This window comes from Nylanderia fulva, unplaced genomic scaffold, assembly GCF_048542155.1.
Source record: "Nylanderia fulva isolate GAGA-0341 unplaced genomic scaffold, ASM4854215v1 Scaffold1, whole genome shotgun sequence".
NCBI classification, from domain to species: domain Eukaryota; kingdom Metazoa; phylum Arthropoda; class Insecta; order Hymenoptera; family Formicidae; genus Nylanderia; species Nylanderia fulva.
In genome coordinates, this window is record NW_028189192.1 from 10,000,669 (window position 1) to 10,021,555 (window position 20,887).

At 34.1% G+C, this 20,887-nt stretch overlaps 1 long non-coding RNA gene across 1 annotated transcript in view; it reads right to left on the reverse strand.

The window, feature by feature from the left end:
• Positions 1-4,733: 4,733 nt before the first annotated feature.
• Positions 4,734-20,887, reverse strand: part of LOC146725318 (uncharacterized) — a 164,385-nt gene continuing 148,231 nt past the window's right edge. Inside the window, exon 5 of the long non-coding RNA XR_014924470.1 lies at positions 4,734-4,747. This is a non-coding gene — a long non-coding RNA (uncharacterized LOC146725318). The remainder of the gene's footprint in view (positions 4,748-20,887) is intronic.

Genomic DNA, 20,887 nt, shown 5'->3' on the forward strand with positions numbered 1-20,887 from the left:
TCGGTCTCGCGTTCGTTCCCACTTTACTCCCCTGGATCTCAGGAGGGCGGCAGGCAGCGTCCCTTAGGTTGCAACCAGTTTCGAACAGTTCGACGGAAACCAGTCGAGCGAGAGGAAAAGACCGGGAAGAGAAAGAGAAGAGGAACTCTCGTTCGCAGGAGGGACTTACGGACACTTGGTCGCTCAATGGCGCGAATTTAAGAGCGCCAGCCGTTACGCTTCTCATTCGTTAGCATAAATTAATTATTTTTTCAGGGATGCCACAGTGGAGGGAGAGGACTGTAGCCAGGGGCGGTCTGGTCTCGCTAAAGATCCCAAGCCCCGGACATTCGTTGCTTGATGGCTTGTTGCTCGGGCGCGGAAATCGAGACGCCGCATTGCGGACCTCACGGTTGATTGTCCTCCGTCAGGATGTTAAGACCCATTAAATAAAACGCGTATCTGTAGTCGTACTAGCCGCCGGCCATGGATTTGCACTCCATCTTCATTTAGTACAAATTTGATAAAATACATTTCCTTTTTATTTTTAATTTTCGACATTCAATATTTTAATTAAGAATTAAATTTGGTTGTTGAGTAGAGATCTGTGACAATTCAGAAATAAAATTTGTACACAATCTTTTTAATTTTTAACGAAAATAATACGAAAATTATACTGTCGGGAAATTATTTATTTATTGAGATGCATCTTGCATCTCAATAAATAATAAATAAATTTCGTATTATTTTCGTTAAAAATTAAAAAAATTGTGTACAAATCTTATTTCTCAATTATCACAGATTTCTACTTAACAACCAAATTTAATTCTTAATTGTTAAAATACTTAATGTCGAAAATTGCAATTATTTATTATATGTACTTATTTATTTATTTAGCGATATTTATATTTATATTTGACCTGCGTACTAAAATTATATTTATATGTATATTATTAGTACAGTTCAAATATAAAAATAAATATCGAATAAATATATATAAATATATAAAATAATATAGTTTGAAGTATCTATAGTCTAAAGAAAATTTAATTTATACAAGTTGAATTGATAATAAATATTATTTTAATTATAATATAAAATGGGTATTATATAGATATAAGCTGATAAAAAGATCGCTTGGGCAAGTTAAGAGGAGTTTTACATTTTGCATCTAAAATCTGGCGGTGACACGAACTTCGATAACGCTCCGACAAAATTAACGGCTTGCCTTCGTAATTCAACGACTGGTTGAAATACTGAATTAGCACGACCGTGCGACATATCGCTTTCGAAATCATGGTGGATAGGTTTTGAGGTCGCGTCCAGTTCGCGCGCGCGTACGGGCGCACAATAAGCGAAGTGGACTTAGATTGGGCTAATTAATTAATGCGCACGTCCTGTCCCATCCCGCCTAATTATCTCGCTTGTCAGCTCTACTACCGTCGTTCGCTACGCCGTTAATGCCAGTCTCTCTGTTCTGGCGTGTAACCGCTGACTGCGTCTCTCTCGCTCGTAATTATAATCGGGCTAATTGTGACGTCAGGCAGGAAACTACACCTAAAAAAATCCATCTGACATACATATGCGGCTCGCGAGAAGCCTGCAGCGGCACACATTGTATATGATCATTCTCCAGGATCGTGATACCGATCTGATGCGATGCAGATGCACGCCCGCGAAGATAAGCCGTGCGAATAATTTTATTTTATTTGCACTTATTGGAAATTTGCAGCGCGAATAGCTACGCTCTCAGGCATTCGCTCTTATTGTGAAAGAAATTAATTAATTGACTAAATTTTATGAAAGTACTTACATAGTCATTTTTAATAATCATGCTAATAATTTTGATAAATTTGAGAAGTTTTCTCTTACATTCATAATTCATATCTTTATTTAAACATCATCAAGAATGCTGTCAATTTTTATCAATTTATATTAATATATTTTAATTTATACACAGAAAGAATTTACCCTAAAATCATGATAAATATTAGGACAATATGATATTGAAAGAATTTTAGAGTTTCTCTGATTAATATTTACACTACAATAAAAAATATTAATATCCACAATAAGATATAAAATATGTTCTATTAATTTTACTATGTACGTAGTAAAATTATCTATAATTATCTATAAATATTTTTTGTGGTAATTAATCAGAGAATGTTTTATAAAATTCTTTTAATACCATATACTGTCCGACGGTTACCACGATTTTCAGAGTAAATTCTAAAAGAAAATTTTCTGTGTATAATTTTAAATTATGTAAGTCTATTAAATAATATTGAGTTTTAATTATAAAAAATGTTTCTAAAATTTTACTAGAAAAAAATTAATAAAAAAATTATGAAAGTCCATTGCATTCTCGAAACGTTTATCTAATGTATTTATATCCGACACAATAATGTGTACAATAATGTGTACAATAATGTGTACAATAATGTGCGACATTATCTTGCTCGTTACACTGCCGATCGAAAAAATTATTCGAAGATAGAGCGTTCGTATTTTCCGCCACGTAGTTTACCCGTACAGATAATTAGCGTTATACTGCAGCCTCTCGGATGCGCCTCTTCACAAATAGCTTCGAATCTCGCGGTTCATTAATTTCGAAGAATCCACGTGCGCGCAGCCGTATATACTCTCGCGACTCAACGGAAACGTTATAGGTCGCAGTAAAAGAACCGTCTCTCTAGCCTCCGGTGGTAGGCTCAAATTTGAATTGGCGATCGCATCGATGATCGCCTGGCACGATGGGAAAAAAGCAACGATGCGTATCTAGTCGTTCACCGGTGATAATTTAGTGCGTAACAGCTATATAGAGTTCAACATTCAAATCTCAATTATATTATTTTTGGCAAAATTGATGACAAATTTAATATAAATATACATATATACATAATAGGATGTTTTTTAAATTAATATATATTTTTAAGTATGACTTACGAGATTTTATAATTTTAAAATTAAAACTGAAATATATTTTATTATATGTAGACATATATCGTGTATTTTTTAAATTAATGATCACAGTAGCGAAATATGAATTTTCTAAAAGGTATAAAGGTATATAGAAGTATATAGTGTTTATATTCACTACCCATCTGATAGCGTAAATGCAAATCGAGAATTAGTATCCACTGCGGTTGCAAATTTCTATTGAATTTCTGGCCGAGAATTCCATATATGATATGTTTAACGATTATATATAGTAAATTAAAGCGGGATAAGATAGTAGCGCGATACGGAGCGGCAATATGTTATTTTAATTTAAAATTACGCTCGTGATAATGCCACGCCCACGTTCACCACTTGCCAACTGGACAGTGCGTATGGTGCATATACGTACATATAGGAATGCATATCGAGTACAACCACGCCGCGTCTTCGTTTCTACCGAGAAGGTGCTTGGAATTTGAATGAATAACCACGGATCGTGGCGCAAGTCGAGGGAGAAATAGGAGAAAAAAGACGAACGTGAAGAGTAAAGATGAATTATGGAGGAATGAGACAAAAAATGTTCCGTGTTTCGATTTGCTCACGCGTTTTTCCCACAGTTATCACACACACACAATAAGCGACTTCCATAATAAGTGACAAGCATAATTTCAAAAAAAAAAAAAAAAAAAAAAAAAAAAATAAAGCAATTGTTCTTGTTGGACCATAACTGCAATTTGAAAATTTTAGAGCTTTGTTTTAACATGTTTTCAAATCATTTTGTGACCAAAGTGGAGATCAACAAAAAAATAATTCTGACTATCAGAGGTCTATGTGCATGTTATAGTTTAAAATTCATTCATGTTATAGTTTTAAATTATGTTGAAGTAAATCCTCGATTTTGTGAATAGCTTCTGAATAAGAGGTTCCGTTGTTATCGTACAAATTCTCATGTTAATACTACCCTGTAAAAAATTTGTAAAATTACATTAAAAATATGTAAAATTACATAAACAATAAATGTAAAATTACATGATAAATAATAAAAAGGTAAAAATTTCTATTATTTATCGTGTAATTTTACACTTATTATTTATGTACTTTTACATATTTTCCTGTAATATATTACATATTTTTTTACAGTGTACACAGAGAAATATTTCTCTTAGAATTTACTCTGAAAATCATGGTAATCATGGGACAATATGATACTGGAAGAATTTTATAAGTTTCTCTGATTAATATTTACCACAATAAACAAATATTAATAATCTGCCACAAGATATAAAATATGTTCGATTAATTTTATTATGTACATAATAACATTTTTTTGTGTAGATATTAATATTTTTTATTGTGATAAATATTAATTAGAGAACATTTAAAAAAATCATATAAAATTGTTCCCATACTACATTACCCCACGATTATCATAATTTTTAAAATAATTTCTAAGAGAAAATTCTCTTCGTATATGACATTAAAACGCTAAATAAAAAAATAAAGGACAAGGAGATGGTCAACGTTACCATAGCTTTAATACTTTGTTGAATATTCTTATATATTCGTTGTGTAAAGAAATTATTTTACAATAACTGACCTAGTAACTTCTATGTAAAAGTACATGGATTTTTTTCAGTGTAATCCGAAGTTTTCAGTGTAATACGAGTCCTTCAAATTCTAACTTTCAGTAAACTATTCCTTTTCTCATCATCATATTATAAGATATCGTAAAAGTATATGTACTACGATAGAGAATATTATATAAATCAAATTACTATTACTCACCGGCACGATGCGCAGCGAAGTTGTAGCACACAATGCTGGTCTGTAAAATATAATAAATACATCTAAATTAAAATATTATCTAAAATAATATCTATATACATTATATCATTAATAATATATAATATAATAATTGAAATAATACCTAAAATAATTTAATATTTCGAAAATTAATTATTAAACGCAATTGATTTTTTTTTATTTATTTAAACAGATATTCAAGAAAATGTTTAAAAACATTTTAGAAGACTCTTTTTTATGATGTAAATAAAAAAAATTTGATTTTCTTATATATAAATAATCTAAATTATTATAAATTTTTTAATCAATGTTGAGTCAATGTGCAATGTAAAGATTTTTTTAAATTCACATATTTTATATATTTCATGATAAAACATGAATCTGTCACTTGGAAAGATTGTCGTTCTCGTTCCATTTTATAAATAAAAAAATTAATAAATAATGGCATTCTTTCAAATAGATTTATACATAAAATATAAGCTTCAAAAAATCAAAGAGATTTTTATGAATAATAACTTTAATAATATATTTAACACACACATACACAATGCTTTTTCGATTATAAAGAATTTATTTTATTTTTTACAGCCATGTTGACCTATGATACATTGTATTGTACATTAAAAAATATTTGTTAACTTGACTAAACCTTTCAATTAAATATTATTTGATTAATTAAACATTCAAATATTTGGATTAAATATAACACATTATATCTAACCAAACGTATATTTTATTTAAATACTAATATATATTCAATTAACAAAATAGTAATTTAGTTGAAAGGCCTACAATTAGTTCAGTGTATTAGATCTGTTCATTTCATTCTCTCAAACTAATATTTAAGACAAATATATATTGAAGTGAGTAAACGAGATAAAAAGAAAGGAGAGAGAGAACGCAGAAAAAAATTGCAAGCAAAACAGACATAATATCCGTCTAATACAATAATCGCTCATATTTTTTCGACCTAATGTTACAAACTTTTATTTGCAGGCAATATTTATTATCGATAAAATAAAATCATAATTTGAATGTATTAAGAGAGAAGTAATTATAATTGTAATATTATACCGTAAAAAATTATGACTGTAGCGATTAATTCCAATGATACGATGGACGTAATTCCGTTCTTACGAGGCACACACACATACTTATCACGATATCACTTCTTTCTCGGTCTCTTGATACATTTCTCGACGCGCACTCTTGCTTTATTATTACACACACTTTTACTCTTGCAGGCAATATTTATTCTCGGCAATTTGATTTCTTTCGAAACTGCGGAGAAACTATCGCGGAACTATCGCATCGGGTTACCGACGCGATGCATTGTACACGAATAATATACTATAAAACGATCGTTCGCGCGCGTCATGTTTCTTTTCGGCACTTTCGAAACTACAAGCGTTCACTCACAGAGATATTTTCAATAATCTAAACTCGTAATTCTATCTATGCGATTGCGCAAATGATTCTTACGCCCCATATAATATCGTACCGTACTATTTACGATTGTAGCAATCACATATACTAATTACAGAGATCAACTGATTCCGTTTCTTCGACACTTGCGATGTCCGACGGCCATTTTCTCCGTACTGTTACCAGCGTTCCGGCGTCGCAGGTACTCAACACACTGAATATTACCGCGGATGTTAAACATGTCGACTTCCGGTTCCGGATAATTGGTGTATTAAAATTATAAATATATAATAGAAATATAAATTTAACGTATAAGACGGGCAACAAGAGCCAAATCGCGGATGACAATGCGTTATCCTAACGAAACTAAATAATTTTTTCGTTAGAATTAAATACCGGTGCACAAGGCACCAAATTTTACTTGGACACGGCCAAGATTTTAAATATGAAATAATCTCATATTTGAGATTTTAATTTCAATACCCCTTTTTTTAACCCCCCTACGAAAAATAAATAAATAAATGCAAGAGAAAAATATAGATCCGAAAATCGCTGAATCGGGAATCGAACCCGAGACCTTTCGCTTGCCGGGCGACTGCTCTTCCAGCTGAGCTATTCAGATCCTTTCGATTCTATACTTTTCTCTGTTATATATATTAATGTTGGTAAACAAACGCATTTTTTAAGCCAGCGTGTATCAATATAAGAGTTTTAACAAGGCTCTGTAATATAAATATAAATTTAACGTATAAGACGGGCAACAAGAGCCAAATCGCGGATGACAATGCGTTATCCTAACGAAACTAAATAATTTTTTCGTTAGAATTAAATACCGGTGCACAAGGCACCAAATTTTACTTGGACACGGCCAAGATTTTAAATATGAAATAATCTCATATTTGAAATTTTAATTTCAATACCCCTTTTTTTAACCCCCCTACGGAAAATAAATAAATGAATGCAAGAGAAAATATGCAAGAGAATGTAATAGAAATTCAAGAATACAAAATATATCTCGGAATCGCACCACAATTACTCTCGTGAAATTCGGGAGAGAAGACTTAATTGTTTCGCGCTCATTTTCAGTGGTCTCATCCGATTATTTGTGGCATCAAGATGCTGGGCCAAATATATATATTGTGCGATCGAGCATGTGAGTATCGAAAATTCAGTTAATAAATGCTCTATAACATGTCTTTTCGTTTTAATCAAGTTGTTTAATTTGATGATATGTGTGTGTGCGTGTGTGTGTACTCCACAGTTTTGATAATTGTAAGTAAATTATATTTCATACATCGAATAATTATAACGCAAAGCAAGATATTTCCGAGGTTAAACATTAATAAAATAATTATTATCTTAAATATTATCAAATATAACAGTAATTTATTACGGCCATAGATAGGTATTTCATTTCACTTCCCATTTCCCATTTTGCATCATGCGAAATATTTGTTTCGAAAAATAGGCATTATTTTATAATAACATACTTATGAGTTGTTAATTTTTAGTTAATTATCAGAAGGAATTATATGTTATGTTTCGTCGTGCGAATAATAAGCATTTGTTAACGATAGCAAGTATATGCAAAATACGAAGGTTATTTAACTCGTTATGATCATAATGTAAAATATTTAACGTACTGTAATAATATATTCGTATACATATTATATGTATTATTCCTTCTATTTCTCAAATTATAACAAAAAGTTAATGTATTGTTTTTCATTGCTTCAAAAATATTTGATACCGGGATTTATATATATATTATTTCGCGATCTAAAATTAATAATAAATTATATTGAAAAATTCAAAGCGTGACGTAAAATATATTAAAAAGCAATTCAAGCATCATTAAAGAAATAATTAATGGTCTTAACGTGGCGATAAAATAATGAGTCCTAAATATATTTCTTGTTTGTATCGATTTTTCTTTGAAATTATATAAATTTCGAGAAACATTTTTGTTCATCACTCTTTCTCGATGTAGCACGCTTACATCTTACATCATACATTCGGCATCGCGGTTGTTTATACACAGTCACCTTGTCATTCACCTTGTCATAGAATCAGTATATTATCGTGAAAAAGCGTTGAATAATTTGGTTTTAATTATAAGATAATAGTATATCTCATTTTCGACGAAATATTATGTCACTGTATTTATTAGTGACATTTCATTAATTTAGCTTAAGAAAAGAATATTCTGCATTTTATTTCTAATAATTAAATATTTCGTAATAGTAACAAAGTACCTGACACTTACAGTATGTTTGACTTTGTATTTTATTTGATGTATAGCTTATTGCACGCAACTGATTATACGTGATTTGTTGTCATTCGCATGGCAAGGCTCGAGTGAGAAGATAAGAGCATTTTCTCTTTTATATTATAATTAAAAATTAACAATTTATAAGCATACTAAATATGTCGACAATTATTTATCATACGATTAAATTATTAATACATAATGAATTTATTAATAATATATTTATATAATTACGGCTTTTATATATATTCGAAATGTATCGTTGGTTCAATGTAAATTTCAGTTTTATATTTTTAGCTTACATTGGCAATCGATTGTGTTTTAACTAATATCCTTATAATACTTGATTCGCTTATTATTACGTAATTAGGTTAAAATTATACTATCATTTTTTAAAATTATGATTAATAAAACATTGTATGGATATAAGTACTAAAATAGTATCGTTACGCATTTAACTATCAAGTATTAACAGTCGTAATAACTTATTTTATTTATACATCTATTAATTGCATAATAAAAAATTAATACTCTAATTCGATGTGTAAATTAGTTTATCAGTATTTGATTTATTAAAATATATGTATTTTATGTAATTTAATTGATCGAAATCTCGTACAAGTAAATAACAAAGCGATGATATATTTTCGAATATTACATTCTGCAGATATTTATCTACTAATTTTAACTCATATATCTTTATGCTTACATTATGCAAAATTCTAGTAAAATTAAAAATGTATACTTTTTGTTTACAGATGCAGCATCGCCGCTGTGATTAACGCATGAATTGCGAATTTCGAGCAAATCATAATTTCGTGCGGTATCGTTTTCGTTGCAATATAATAAAGTCCGTATTGCAATTAAGTAAATTTATTTACGCGAGTCAGTATAAAGAAGGCATCGAGCAACAGCGAAACAACTATAGAGTGAGTAATTGACTTAACCAAAAATTTATTTAATTTTGTTATATATTATTCATATTTTGAATGTCCTGTTTAAAATGATTTATGCTTGCACTGAACTATTCTAAATAATCATGTGGTATATAATGCATATAAAATATTCTAGAGATTATATAATAACATATTTAAAAAATGTACAATAAATTATTTATATTTAATATACATATATATCATATTTATTATTATATTATTTATATTTTATATGCATATACATATACATATGAGATATTTTAATATTGTTTATTACCCGAGCTTAAAATACTTTCAAGCAATGAAAAAATTAAAATTGACCTGCGACAGGAAGCTGCTAATGCTCTATGTGTTAGCAGCTGTAAATTAATTTAATAAACAAAAATGTAATACTACATGTATGTATATAGTTTTTCAAGCTATATGCATAGTATATAAAATAAAGCTGGATATTCTAGAAAGAATACGTCAGATAAGAAGAATACGATTAATATGACAGGTGAACAATGTACTAATTTTAGTAATTTTTAACGTCGTTATATCGGTCTTTTAGCAAAACAATCGATCTTGGTATCCAAGAAACTCGGTCATAATTAGTCCTAATATATGTTGTTATGTCATATACTTAGCACATGTAAACTCGATTGACTACTCAACGTTAATAAAAAGCGAGTTTTGACTGTCGACGTGATAAACTTCATTGATCTATTTTTGTTGATCCATTTTTCTATTTAACATAATCATAAATATCACATGTTATATCGCTCGTAACAAAAATGGCATGCAAATCTTTGATCCAACTATTTTAACAGGAATAAATTATCAATTATTTGTTACAAAAGTAATTAAATGAAGATCGATTCAACAATAATCAATTATAAATTAAATAAAGAACATTTTGTAAAGTATTTGCTACGCCAGATGTAATGCCCAAGATGTGTATATTGTTACATAATGCGAAATATGTGGCTTTACTGACTGAATAGTTTGCAATTCTCTTAATCGTGATTTAATTTTTCGTTATTTTTCTATTGGAAACTTCCATTTAGTTTCCAGTTAAATTCATTTAGTTCTGGTACTGCGTAATTAAATATTCTAGTTATATATCGGTTAACAATATTTCAATTTGTCAAATTCTCGCTTTCCACGACATTATATATGTCGTGATAATCATGTGACGTATATGGTATATTAATAGAATAGAAAAATACGGATATTTTAATATGAATAAAAGTAGTTATTTTTCTATTATTTTTAAAAAGTTAGCTACTTATTAAATAAAGAAATTTTCAATATCAACAGCATTAACTGTCAATCTTTATATAAAACTTAAGAGATATATGTGTATATTATATTAATACTTTTATTATATGCTCATCTCTTAGAATATTATTTAGAGAATATCATATACTTATTTAAAACTTATATTTTGGTAAACCTATTAATTTTTAACGGTTGAATCATCAGTATCGCAAGCGCACGAATTTACGGCTTGCAAAGTACGAGCTATATAATGTTGCCATTGGAGAGAGGCGACTTCCGGTATGGCATACCATACACGTCCCTAGTAACAAAACCGAACTATGAGCGGGGGTCCCGCGATATATCTGACGAATCAAAGAATATACGTAGAGCGAGCCCTTTCGATTTTTCGGGTAGTAAGAAGGGTGCGCCGAAGCTTATTATGATGGAAGAAAGGGTCGATCCGATTGGGCATAGTATCGGGATCCAGGTCCCCGGAAACAGGTAGAATCCACGACAGATTTCCCTTTTCACCCTTACGGGCCGTGCATAAATCGGCGGACAAACGAAGGTGCAGGGCGACCTTTTAAAGACCGCAACGTACTTTAATTGTATCAGCGAACTGAAAAGGTAGAGCGGAGATGAGAGCGCAGGGGACGGAGGAAAAATGAGAGGGGTGGAAAGAGGGGGAGGGAAAGGGGCTCATCGTGTATCATGTATTTTAAGGTATTTGGGTCATGCCTGTGAGGGGCACTGTTTCTATTATTGTCTCACGAAGGGCGCCCCCTTTTTCCTTCTTTCTGTTTCTCTTCACGGGACCCCTTATCCTCCTTCTAATTCAGCATCATGGAGAGGAACCGATCCGCGTGTGCATTCATTCCGTGGGCCCCATCGCGCTTCGAGAGTGACAGAATTCGCTCCCGCGGGATATATCTGTCTGGGCCAGTCGGCCCAGCCAGGACAATGGTCCGAATTAAGGGTGTTTATGTGTAGGGCATGTGGGAATATTTCGGATGAAAAATAGAGAGACAGAGTGCTCGACTGTCGCAGGTATGCATGCTAATATCAACAAGAGATTCCACGGTCTCGTTATTACGAACAAGGGAATAAAAGGGAAAGGGAGGAAGGTTATAGTCTTCCCATGATTCACGGAATCAATAGTCGTGATTCGACGGTTAGTCCTCGCAATCTGATGGTCGATTTTATATTTTTCAGTGACGGCTTCCGGCCCGAGCTTTCTACATTATTACGTTATTTTTCTCACCTCTCATCTTTTCTCTCTCTCGCTCTCTTTTTCTCTCGAACAGGTATGCTCCCTGTTCAAAAGGGGTGACAAGTGTACCGGGTTTGCGAATGACGCGGGAAGGTAAGACCTGTAACGGGCGCGAATCTACCCTCCCAGCGAGAAATTTGAATTTGAATCCTGTTCGCGGTCGGTCGCGTGCGGTCACGGATCCTGAAATTTGCATATGGCCGGCACGTGAAAGGGGATGACGAAGTGGAGCGCGCCTTTTGTGAATAGCGACATGCTCCGGCGCGCTGAATCTCCAGGACTAGATCGTCGATGCAGAAGCTTTGTCCTCGTGTGCGACGGTTATTCCAATCGAACGGGGATATGACTTCTACGTTCGCACCTTTGTCGACCGGTGATAGAATGTATACATTTTTCAAAAGCTGCATGTTTTTTCAAATCGCGTTCTGCAATTAACAATTTTGTTACTATCGCGCGTACAAATAAATGTAAAATACGCTAAATCAATATAAAATATAAATTTATAATGACAAATATTTATATTCGGAATTGATATTTTTTAAAATAATCAATATATCAATGGTTTTTAAAATTATTTGGAATTAAAAGTATAATTATTTATGTTCATCAATTAAGTTTGAAAAGAAAAATGGATAAATTGAATTTCTTTCGTATAAAAAATAAGCGTATTATGCAAAACGTTTTCCTAATCATCTCATCTCTCATACAAGTGGTTCGCGCATTCACCATGCAATGTAAATAAATCATTCGCTCAAATATCGTATGACAAAGGCATCATCACATCCGGCTCGTGTCGCTCGGTCGAAAAATTTGAATATTTTTTTTCTCCCGTCCACGCGCACTTTCCATCCAGCTCGTTTCGAACCGTGTAGCGATTCCCGATGTGCAGACACGTGTCCGACGAAACGTCGATTCTAATTCTAATCTCTGCGCAAGACAGATTTGAATATTTTTCTCCTCCCGACGCCGATCCTACGGCGCGGTCCTGTCGCGCGTCCAGGATGTAACCGAGGACACGCGACCGCATTTGAATCACATTCGAATTCCGCCACGAGCCCACCGGCGATTTGCATCGTTTCTGATTTCCACTCTTAGAATCCAGCGTGCTGTTTTGCATGATTTGTTCGCTTCTTAGAGGCACGAGTCTTCTCTATTCGGGGTCTCGAATCCGCCTCGGATGCAAAGGGATGTTGCATAAGTAGCCGCATTTCGAATATAAAAAAATGGAAATTTATGTAATATACACAAGGGTCGAAAAAAACAATATAAAGGCAGAATGTGAAAAACAGCTAGTAAGAAGAAGAAATTTATATATGGAAAATTTACCTAGAAAAATAATTAATCACATTTTAATGCATTCAAATGCACTCTTTGAACAATTATTTCATTTATATTTAATATTTAAATATTCGATTTCAGATCTTTCTATAAAATTTTCCGAATAATTTAATTTGCTTATTACTATCTGTATAAATTTTTGTATTATTTATTCTTCTGTAATTTCAAATAATGACAACAAAATTTTAATAAGACTCATAAAATACATATTTAAATTTCAACAATTAATAAGAGTAAGATGCGGATAGTAATGCGTCAGTTTCAGAAAAGAATTAATTTTCCGTCGAAACTGATTCGTTATGCACAAAGCATTACTTTTTCTTAGTATCACGAATCCAATTAATTAAAATAAAATTTCGTATTAAGCTTTATTTAATTTCTTGGTATTATAATGAAGGAAAATTAATGCCCTGTGTGCAACGAATCAGTTTCAACGAAAATTTAATTCTTCTTTGAAATTGACGCAATATCATCTGCGTCCGACTCTTATTAGCCATTGAAATTTAAATATATATTTCAAATAATAATTTAGGATATTTATATATATACAAGAAATAAAAAAAATATAAAATCGCTAATTATTTATCTTACTTAAAAGATGAGCTAGAATTTCAAAGATTTCGATAACGTCGTAAAACGTCTCGATTCAAATCCACCCGAGCTATCAAGAGTGTGAAGGTCGTAAATGAACTGTTCGGCCCTTCTCCTCGATTTTAATCGTGTCCGTTGACGTCGCTCGGGAATTCATTTTCGTGCGAACGGAAAAGAAGAAAAAAAAAGAGAAGTGAACACACAGTCAACTTGTTACAAAAATTTACCGCGATCAACGGGGTCCGGTTTACAAACCGTGAATGTCTCGAGTTTCGCGGATCACTCTTTCTTTCTTTCTCTCTCTCTCTCTCTCCCTCTTGTCGTATGTAACACATTTTTTCGCGGAGAATTCATCGATAGCAATAACTGTCGATCGATCGCGCGATTTCGCATCTCTGCCCGTTCTCCGACGACCCTCGCAAGCGACATCAAAAGTCTACCTTGACTAGTGTGTTCTCGGATCTTTCCTCCGCGGTGATTTTTATCGCGTTAACGAAGTTCCGCGCGCCGTTTTACAACCGGCACGGAAGATCGTCGGATGACGATAGTAATAATTGTCGTGCGTACGACCGATCGATCGGCCATTTGGGCGTTCCTCCGAGGTCGCTTTCGCGATATTCCATGGGGCCCCCTTGCTTTAACTGCGCGGTCCACGGACGTCGTTCCTGACGAGTATGGAAACCCGTGGGTGACAATGATAATAATTGTACGGTCGTACCTGCATCCGAATGGAGTTGCCGAATGACGTTGAAAGCCCGACGCGCCGATTTTTGCAACGTTATATAGAAGGGCCCTACGCTCATCCCGGGGAGATTCGTGGGTGACAATAACGATTTTAGCTTTACGGCGGGCATATTGACTCGCGATGTTTGTCTGTGACACGTTGTACTTTATACACAATACGACAGTTGCGCACGAAAACAGGAATGTATAGCAGTGATGTGCAACCATTTTCTTCCGCGGAAGAAAAAGATTCTTTATTTGCGACGTATGCAAAAATCTTAGACGTTAAATGGCGTTGTTGTGTCTTAATAAAATTGTTTTGCGCAATATTCGTGTATTTTTGTACATCGTACAGCGACGTAAATAAGTTTTCCGAATTAAAAATTTGTCATACATCAAGGTGTGTAATTAATGACGAGTGCATATACAGCAATTTTTGGGGGTTTTACTTTTTTTAATCAACATTTTTTTGAATATACTTCTCTGTCACTTATATTTCTATTTAGCGTTTTCTAACGCCTCAGAAAATTAAAATCGTTCAATCGAGACGTTACGCGGTGTCCCTTTATTTACGGTGCAACGTGCCTTCGCATAACGGATTGTTATGGTTTCATCTGTTCGTAAAAGTAGGCCCCTGTCGAAAGAGCGAGAGTATAGAGGATAAATGCAAAGCGGATGAGAGTGAAAAATCAAAATGATGCAAATGATCGGTACCGCTTGGCACGAGAACTCGGGCAATATTCAAATTTCGAATGGTCGCGTGTCGTTGAAGACGGCTGCAGATTTATGCGGATGGCACGGCTTTATATTGTGTGAGATAATAAAATTAGGATCGACGCTATGTCTCGTCGAAGGATCGTCGGATGTTCGATTATGTACCTCAATAAAATGGATCGCTTTTGCATCTTCGATAAAGGGATTTCTATGAGCGTTGGAAGGTAAAGGTACACATGGCGACACGTGGGTCTTCAACGGCGACGATGACGGTTGAAATCGATGCAAATGGTCTGCGCGTCCGTGACGAATTTCGAATTATGTTTCTAGTTTACGATCGTGCGCGGCGGCACGCCTCATAAATATTTATTAGAAAATATATCTGTCCGTAAGTCCGTAAATCTAGCCTATCAAACATCCGTCATCGAATGAACAGCGAAGTTTGATATAATCAATGAAAAACAAAAAAAAATTATTGACTTTTCCCGCTTTTTAAGCGAATCAAAAGAACAAAAATTTATTTTCTATGACAAGTTTTTCTTTCATTATAACAGTACTTTTTTAAATTATATTTTAAATCTTTTTTTCAATGTAATTACAAAATGTGTAATATTTCATGATTGCAAGTAAATAAAATAATGTAAAATTGTAGAGAAACAATTTTTTACGTAATAACATAAACGTAATAATAAATGGATATATAAATTTTTTTCATAAAATTGGTTATTAGAATATCCAACGTAAAATAAAAAATAAAATGAAAATAATAAGACAATTGACAGACATTAATTAAAAGGTACCTTCTTTGCATATCTGCGTTCGATTGTTGTCAGTATAACTTTAAGAGGTGATTTTACTATCGCTTGTTTATCGCAAAATCTCAAGTGGAATAAAAAAAATTACAAAGAGTAGGAGCGTTTAGGAGTAGGGTGCGTTTAGGAGAGGTGAAATTTCGATAAACTAGTTCTATACGTTTGACTTAAAGAAAGAAACAAGAAAAAGATGACACGATGTGGGTGAGTTTTATAGGCAATTTTATAGGCTGGACTACAATGCGACATTTGTAACTTCAAGTATCATAGAATCGGTGATATAACACGACCTGGCGAAAAAGTTGCGGCGAATCACGAAGCTCAAGCAGGATGTGCTTTTATCGCGGTTATATTTTTTAACGCGAAAGAGAGAGACAATATAAAATTTTATATTACAAATTCTACATATTTTAAGACTTTGTATATCGCGATCATAATATGTATTTTTATTTGACAATGATGTTTCTTCAAGCTTCTGATATACTATCAGCCTGATTTGGTTTTCTTAGCTTACGTATAAGTGAGAAATAAAACATCATAATTAAAATAATAAATTTAAAATAATAAAAAAATCTGTATACACTTATGAAATTTGTATGACTCGATAAATATATGTATGTAAAATACAACTTTCGATAATCAAACACATCACAAAGTAGTATCGATGAGATGAGAAAATTATGCAATGCATACAAGAATATTTCAGCTCCTAAAGTGTATCGGAGAATTGATAAGACATCTTAAAAGATCCGAAGGTTCCGTATATCAGCATTAGATATCTTTGTTTTTGAGATAATCGTGGTTCAACGTCAACGTGACTGATTACGTCGCAACGTCCCGCTAGCGTGTCACATTTGCATCAGAGAGATTATCATCTGGATATTCGACGTCTCGAAAAAATAAGGACTAAAACGTACAGCTTCGTCTTGTGAAATTCGAATCGGAATGCTCGAGTATTCGTATCTCGCACACTCGCCTTTCGTAAATTAAAACTTTGGTAGGAGAGTCGCATGTATATATACAATTGCACTGGTGTCGGTACTCTCTTGGGGAATAAGTAATTGTCTAACAGCGGCAAGACTCTCTCTCTCTCTACTTCGGCGATCGTCGTTTACAGTTTTGCACCATGCAAACGGCCTCTTGAAGCTTTACGGATTCTAAACACGAGATTCTCTGTCGAGTTTCTCGCGATGTTCCTCGCGGCGCATAATTATTTATTTTTCCCTTAGTAAAGATAAATTTTACCACGATAAGTTATGCAAAAAAATTGCATACTAATAACGAAATTCTTGTTATTTATATTGTAATTAAACTATCATATGTGTATCACGTGTTTTGATTTCCATTTTTAATTATACAGGTACATATGTACGTATGTGTCTAGGAAAAATAAGAGAATAAATAATTTTTTTAAATTCTTTAACTATAATAACTCTTTACCAAGTGGAAGAAAATATTATAATCGTTCTCAACAAAAATACATAAATTAATAGATACACGCGAATGGTGAAATGACAATACCTATTACTGTTGCAAAATTTAATCACCAAAATTATAAAATACGTAATAATAAAATAAATCATACGATAATATTGAACAAACTAAGCCTAATGAAAAATAATATAGAATTATTTAATATCAAACTTTAATATCAAAATTATATAATAACGATTCGTTAATTATAGTATGTTTTTATTACATTACTGCGGGGTAATGAATGCAAAATTATCCAAATGACGCAAAATGTTTGCGATGTAGATGAAAGAACGATAATCGTGGATCTTCAATTTTCTCCTTGTTTTAATGCATATCACGTGTATGTACACGCATGTGCGATAGAAACACGCATATACAATATTTAACCCAACCGTCGATCGACATATCATTCACATCGTCATTTTGTTCCAAGTTAAATCCGGTAATTAGGCAAATAAAGCCACCTGCCAATGCATACGTGCGATTGTTGCAAATAACTCTGTAACCGCGTATAATTATACGCGGTCGCATTTGCGTAGATGCGTGTATAGCCGGTGGAAAGGTTCGACATTAGCATAGACTAAAAAAAAAAGAACTTGCCTTCACTTGCTTCCTTAATAAAAATATCAAACAAAAATCACACGTAATACTCGGAAGTCACATTGATTGATACGTGGAAAAATGGTCTCTTCGAGAGAGAAAGAGAAAAAGATGAATAAAAATTTGGAACGCGATAATTTTTTCGGACGCACTTTTACGTTTTCGTCTATAATTCTTGCCTCGTTCTCCAAGAATTTTCGGTTGATTTTTGATCGGTTAGGTTTACAATTATCTGACTCGACATACCATACCATGGTTCTGCCACCTACTCTTCGACTTGTCCAGGGCAATACACACATATACACATATCCGGGACTTATACATACGTGTAGATTTTCACGTGTGTACATCATATTGCAAGTCGGGTTAGGTTCAGTATAATGCGCGGTCGTGCAGCTTTGGGGGCCCGGAGGCGCTAACATGAAAATCGTATGGTAATAGGGTACCGCGGCTCCTCCAGCGTGGAGTCGAGTTGTGTAGGAGCCCAGTAAGTCTAGGTTTCTTCCTAGTATTAGCGAACCGGGGACTAGAATGGAAGAGAGGCGGTCAGGGATAAGGAGGAAGAGAGGACTCCGAGAAGCCCTCTCGAGGAGAGTCCGTGGGCTCGCGTGCCTCTGATAATTATACGCTCGAACTCGAGTCTCGGAAGAGAGAAAGAAGAAAAGAGACAGTGAGACGAGAGGGTGAGAGGAGCGGAGAATATCGAGTCTGCGGTTCGACAGGGTCGGAGTTGACCGGCGTCTAATCGATTCGCCGCCTCGACATGGAAATTTCTTCGAGAAGCCCGCAGGGCTACCCTTCTTCTGCAACACCTACCATCTCGCACAGAGCTTCTTCGCGATCTCCCATTCCCCGTCTCCTTCGTCTCCCCCGACTGCAGGTTCGATGATCCGACGATGACGTACTCGTTGCACAGATTAATGCCGTTCCTCTAACGCTTCGTCCGAACGTTTCGTGATCTCGCACTCGCACGATGGATGTCAATCAGGCAGCCCGTTCCGTTAATTGACAGGTTGGGTTGGTATTATAAACGGCTCCAACGAGACACTGATGTTTTCAGAAAGACGTAATTAAACTTTATTTGCGTGCCGAGAGACAACGCCTTGTGTTGAATACGAATTCGCAATTTTATCATCTTTTTCTTTTACCTCGAGGTATTTCCAGTTAATATCAGAGAAGGAAATATAAAAATCTAACTTGTTTCATTTTATTTATTTAACTTGGGATCTTTTTAATAATCGTTAAATAAATAATATATATTTTTATGATTAAATAGTTATTATTCATTTATCATTTACACCTACACACATACATACGTGTGTATGTATATGAAAATATTTATATATAGATGATATGTTTCTAAGTTTACGGTTCTCAAAGTTATATTATTTAATAAGTTTTTTGTTTGAAAAAAAAAAAAACAATAAAAATTTAAGAAACAGGTGACTCACGTTGCATACGAATGCACAATAGTATACCGTAATTCTTGTTTGACTAATTATGAAGTCTCCAATATTTCTTGAAACAAACTTCCGAAGTAAAACGATGGAAAAAAAAGATTATAGAGTACCTATCTTCTTGTTAAGTAGCGGTATGATTACAGGACTAAACTAGCGCTTCGCATCGCTTAATCGATCCGCTTTCTTCGAATTCTCAGGCTTTAAATACCTCATTACGTTTTACGAAGGTTTACGAGCCGTGCTGTCCCCGATTAAAATGAGCGCAATGAAACAAACGCTTTTAAAGTCACGAAGGCCATTTACATTGTACATAACGAATTTCGTGACTTCGCTGCGAGCACGAAGAAATGAAGACAAGGCGGCGCGCAACCCTTAAAGTTACACCAACGAAACCCCCATGAACACCAAGCGTTTTCCAAGTAATATTATAGTCCACAATTAAAGAACAAACTTCAAATAGATACTAAAACATTTTGTCGCTTGTGAATCAATTAACGAAAAGATATATATTTTCAAAATCAATTCCATACTTCATTTCACATTAAATGCACTTTCTAAAAAATGTTTAACCGGATAGCTTATTGATTAAAAAAAAACGCATGATAAAAATCTCTGGCTTAACTTAATTATTCATTTTATGATTAATGAATCGTTTCATCATTAGCGAACCTTTGAGCAAAAATGCTTGAAAAATCGTGACATTTGGTCTCTCCTGAAAATCACTGTTAAGCGTTCCTCCATCGCAGTTATAAGAGCAGTAGGTATTTGATCAAACTTTCAATCTGACGCGCGCGAAGACAAAATCCGTCTCGCGTGCCGGCTAATTGAGCGTAACGTCAGAAAGGCATCGGGCGACAACACGGGGGTTGGATCCCACGCGTGGACGTTTACGCGGAAATCGGAAACAAGGTTCCGGGACAGTAGTGTCAACAGATTTGTCCCCCTTTCTCTCTCCCTTCGATAGATCCCTCGTCCGGAGATCGATCGGAGGTGAGAGGGAAAGAGAAAACGTGGTGGGTTGACTCGGCGGTCGAGCCAAGGGTGGATTCGCGATCAAATATTAAGTCTTATCTGGCGCCGCTTTACCCAGAAGTCTCCTCTCCTACCACCCGCTTTCCACAACGTTTCCCTCTCGCTCTCGCCGCCTAATTATCCCCGCCAGTTTCCTTCGTCGATTTCAGCGCACCCTCCTCCTATACATCCCCCTCTCATCCCCCTTTTCTCTCTTTCTCTCTCTCTCGGACACTCCCGCGTCGTAGCCGCGACCGATCGGTGAAACCACACACGTCGGGTATAGAATACAT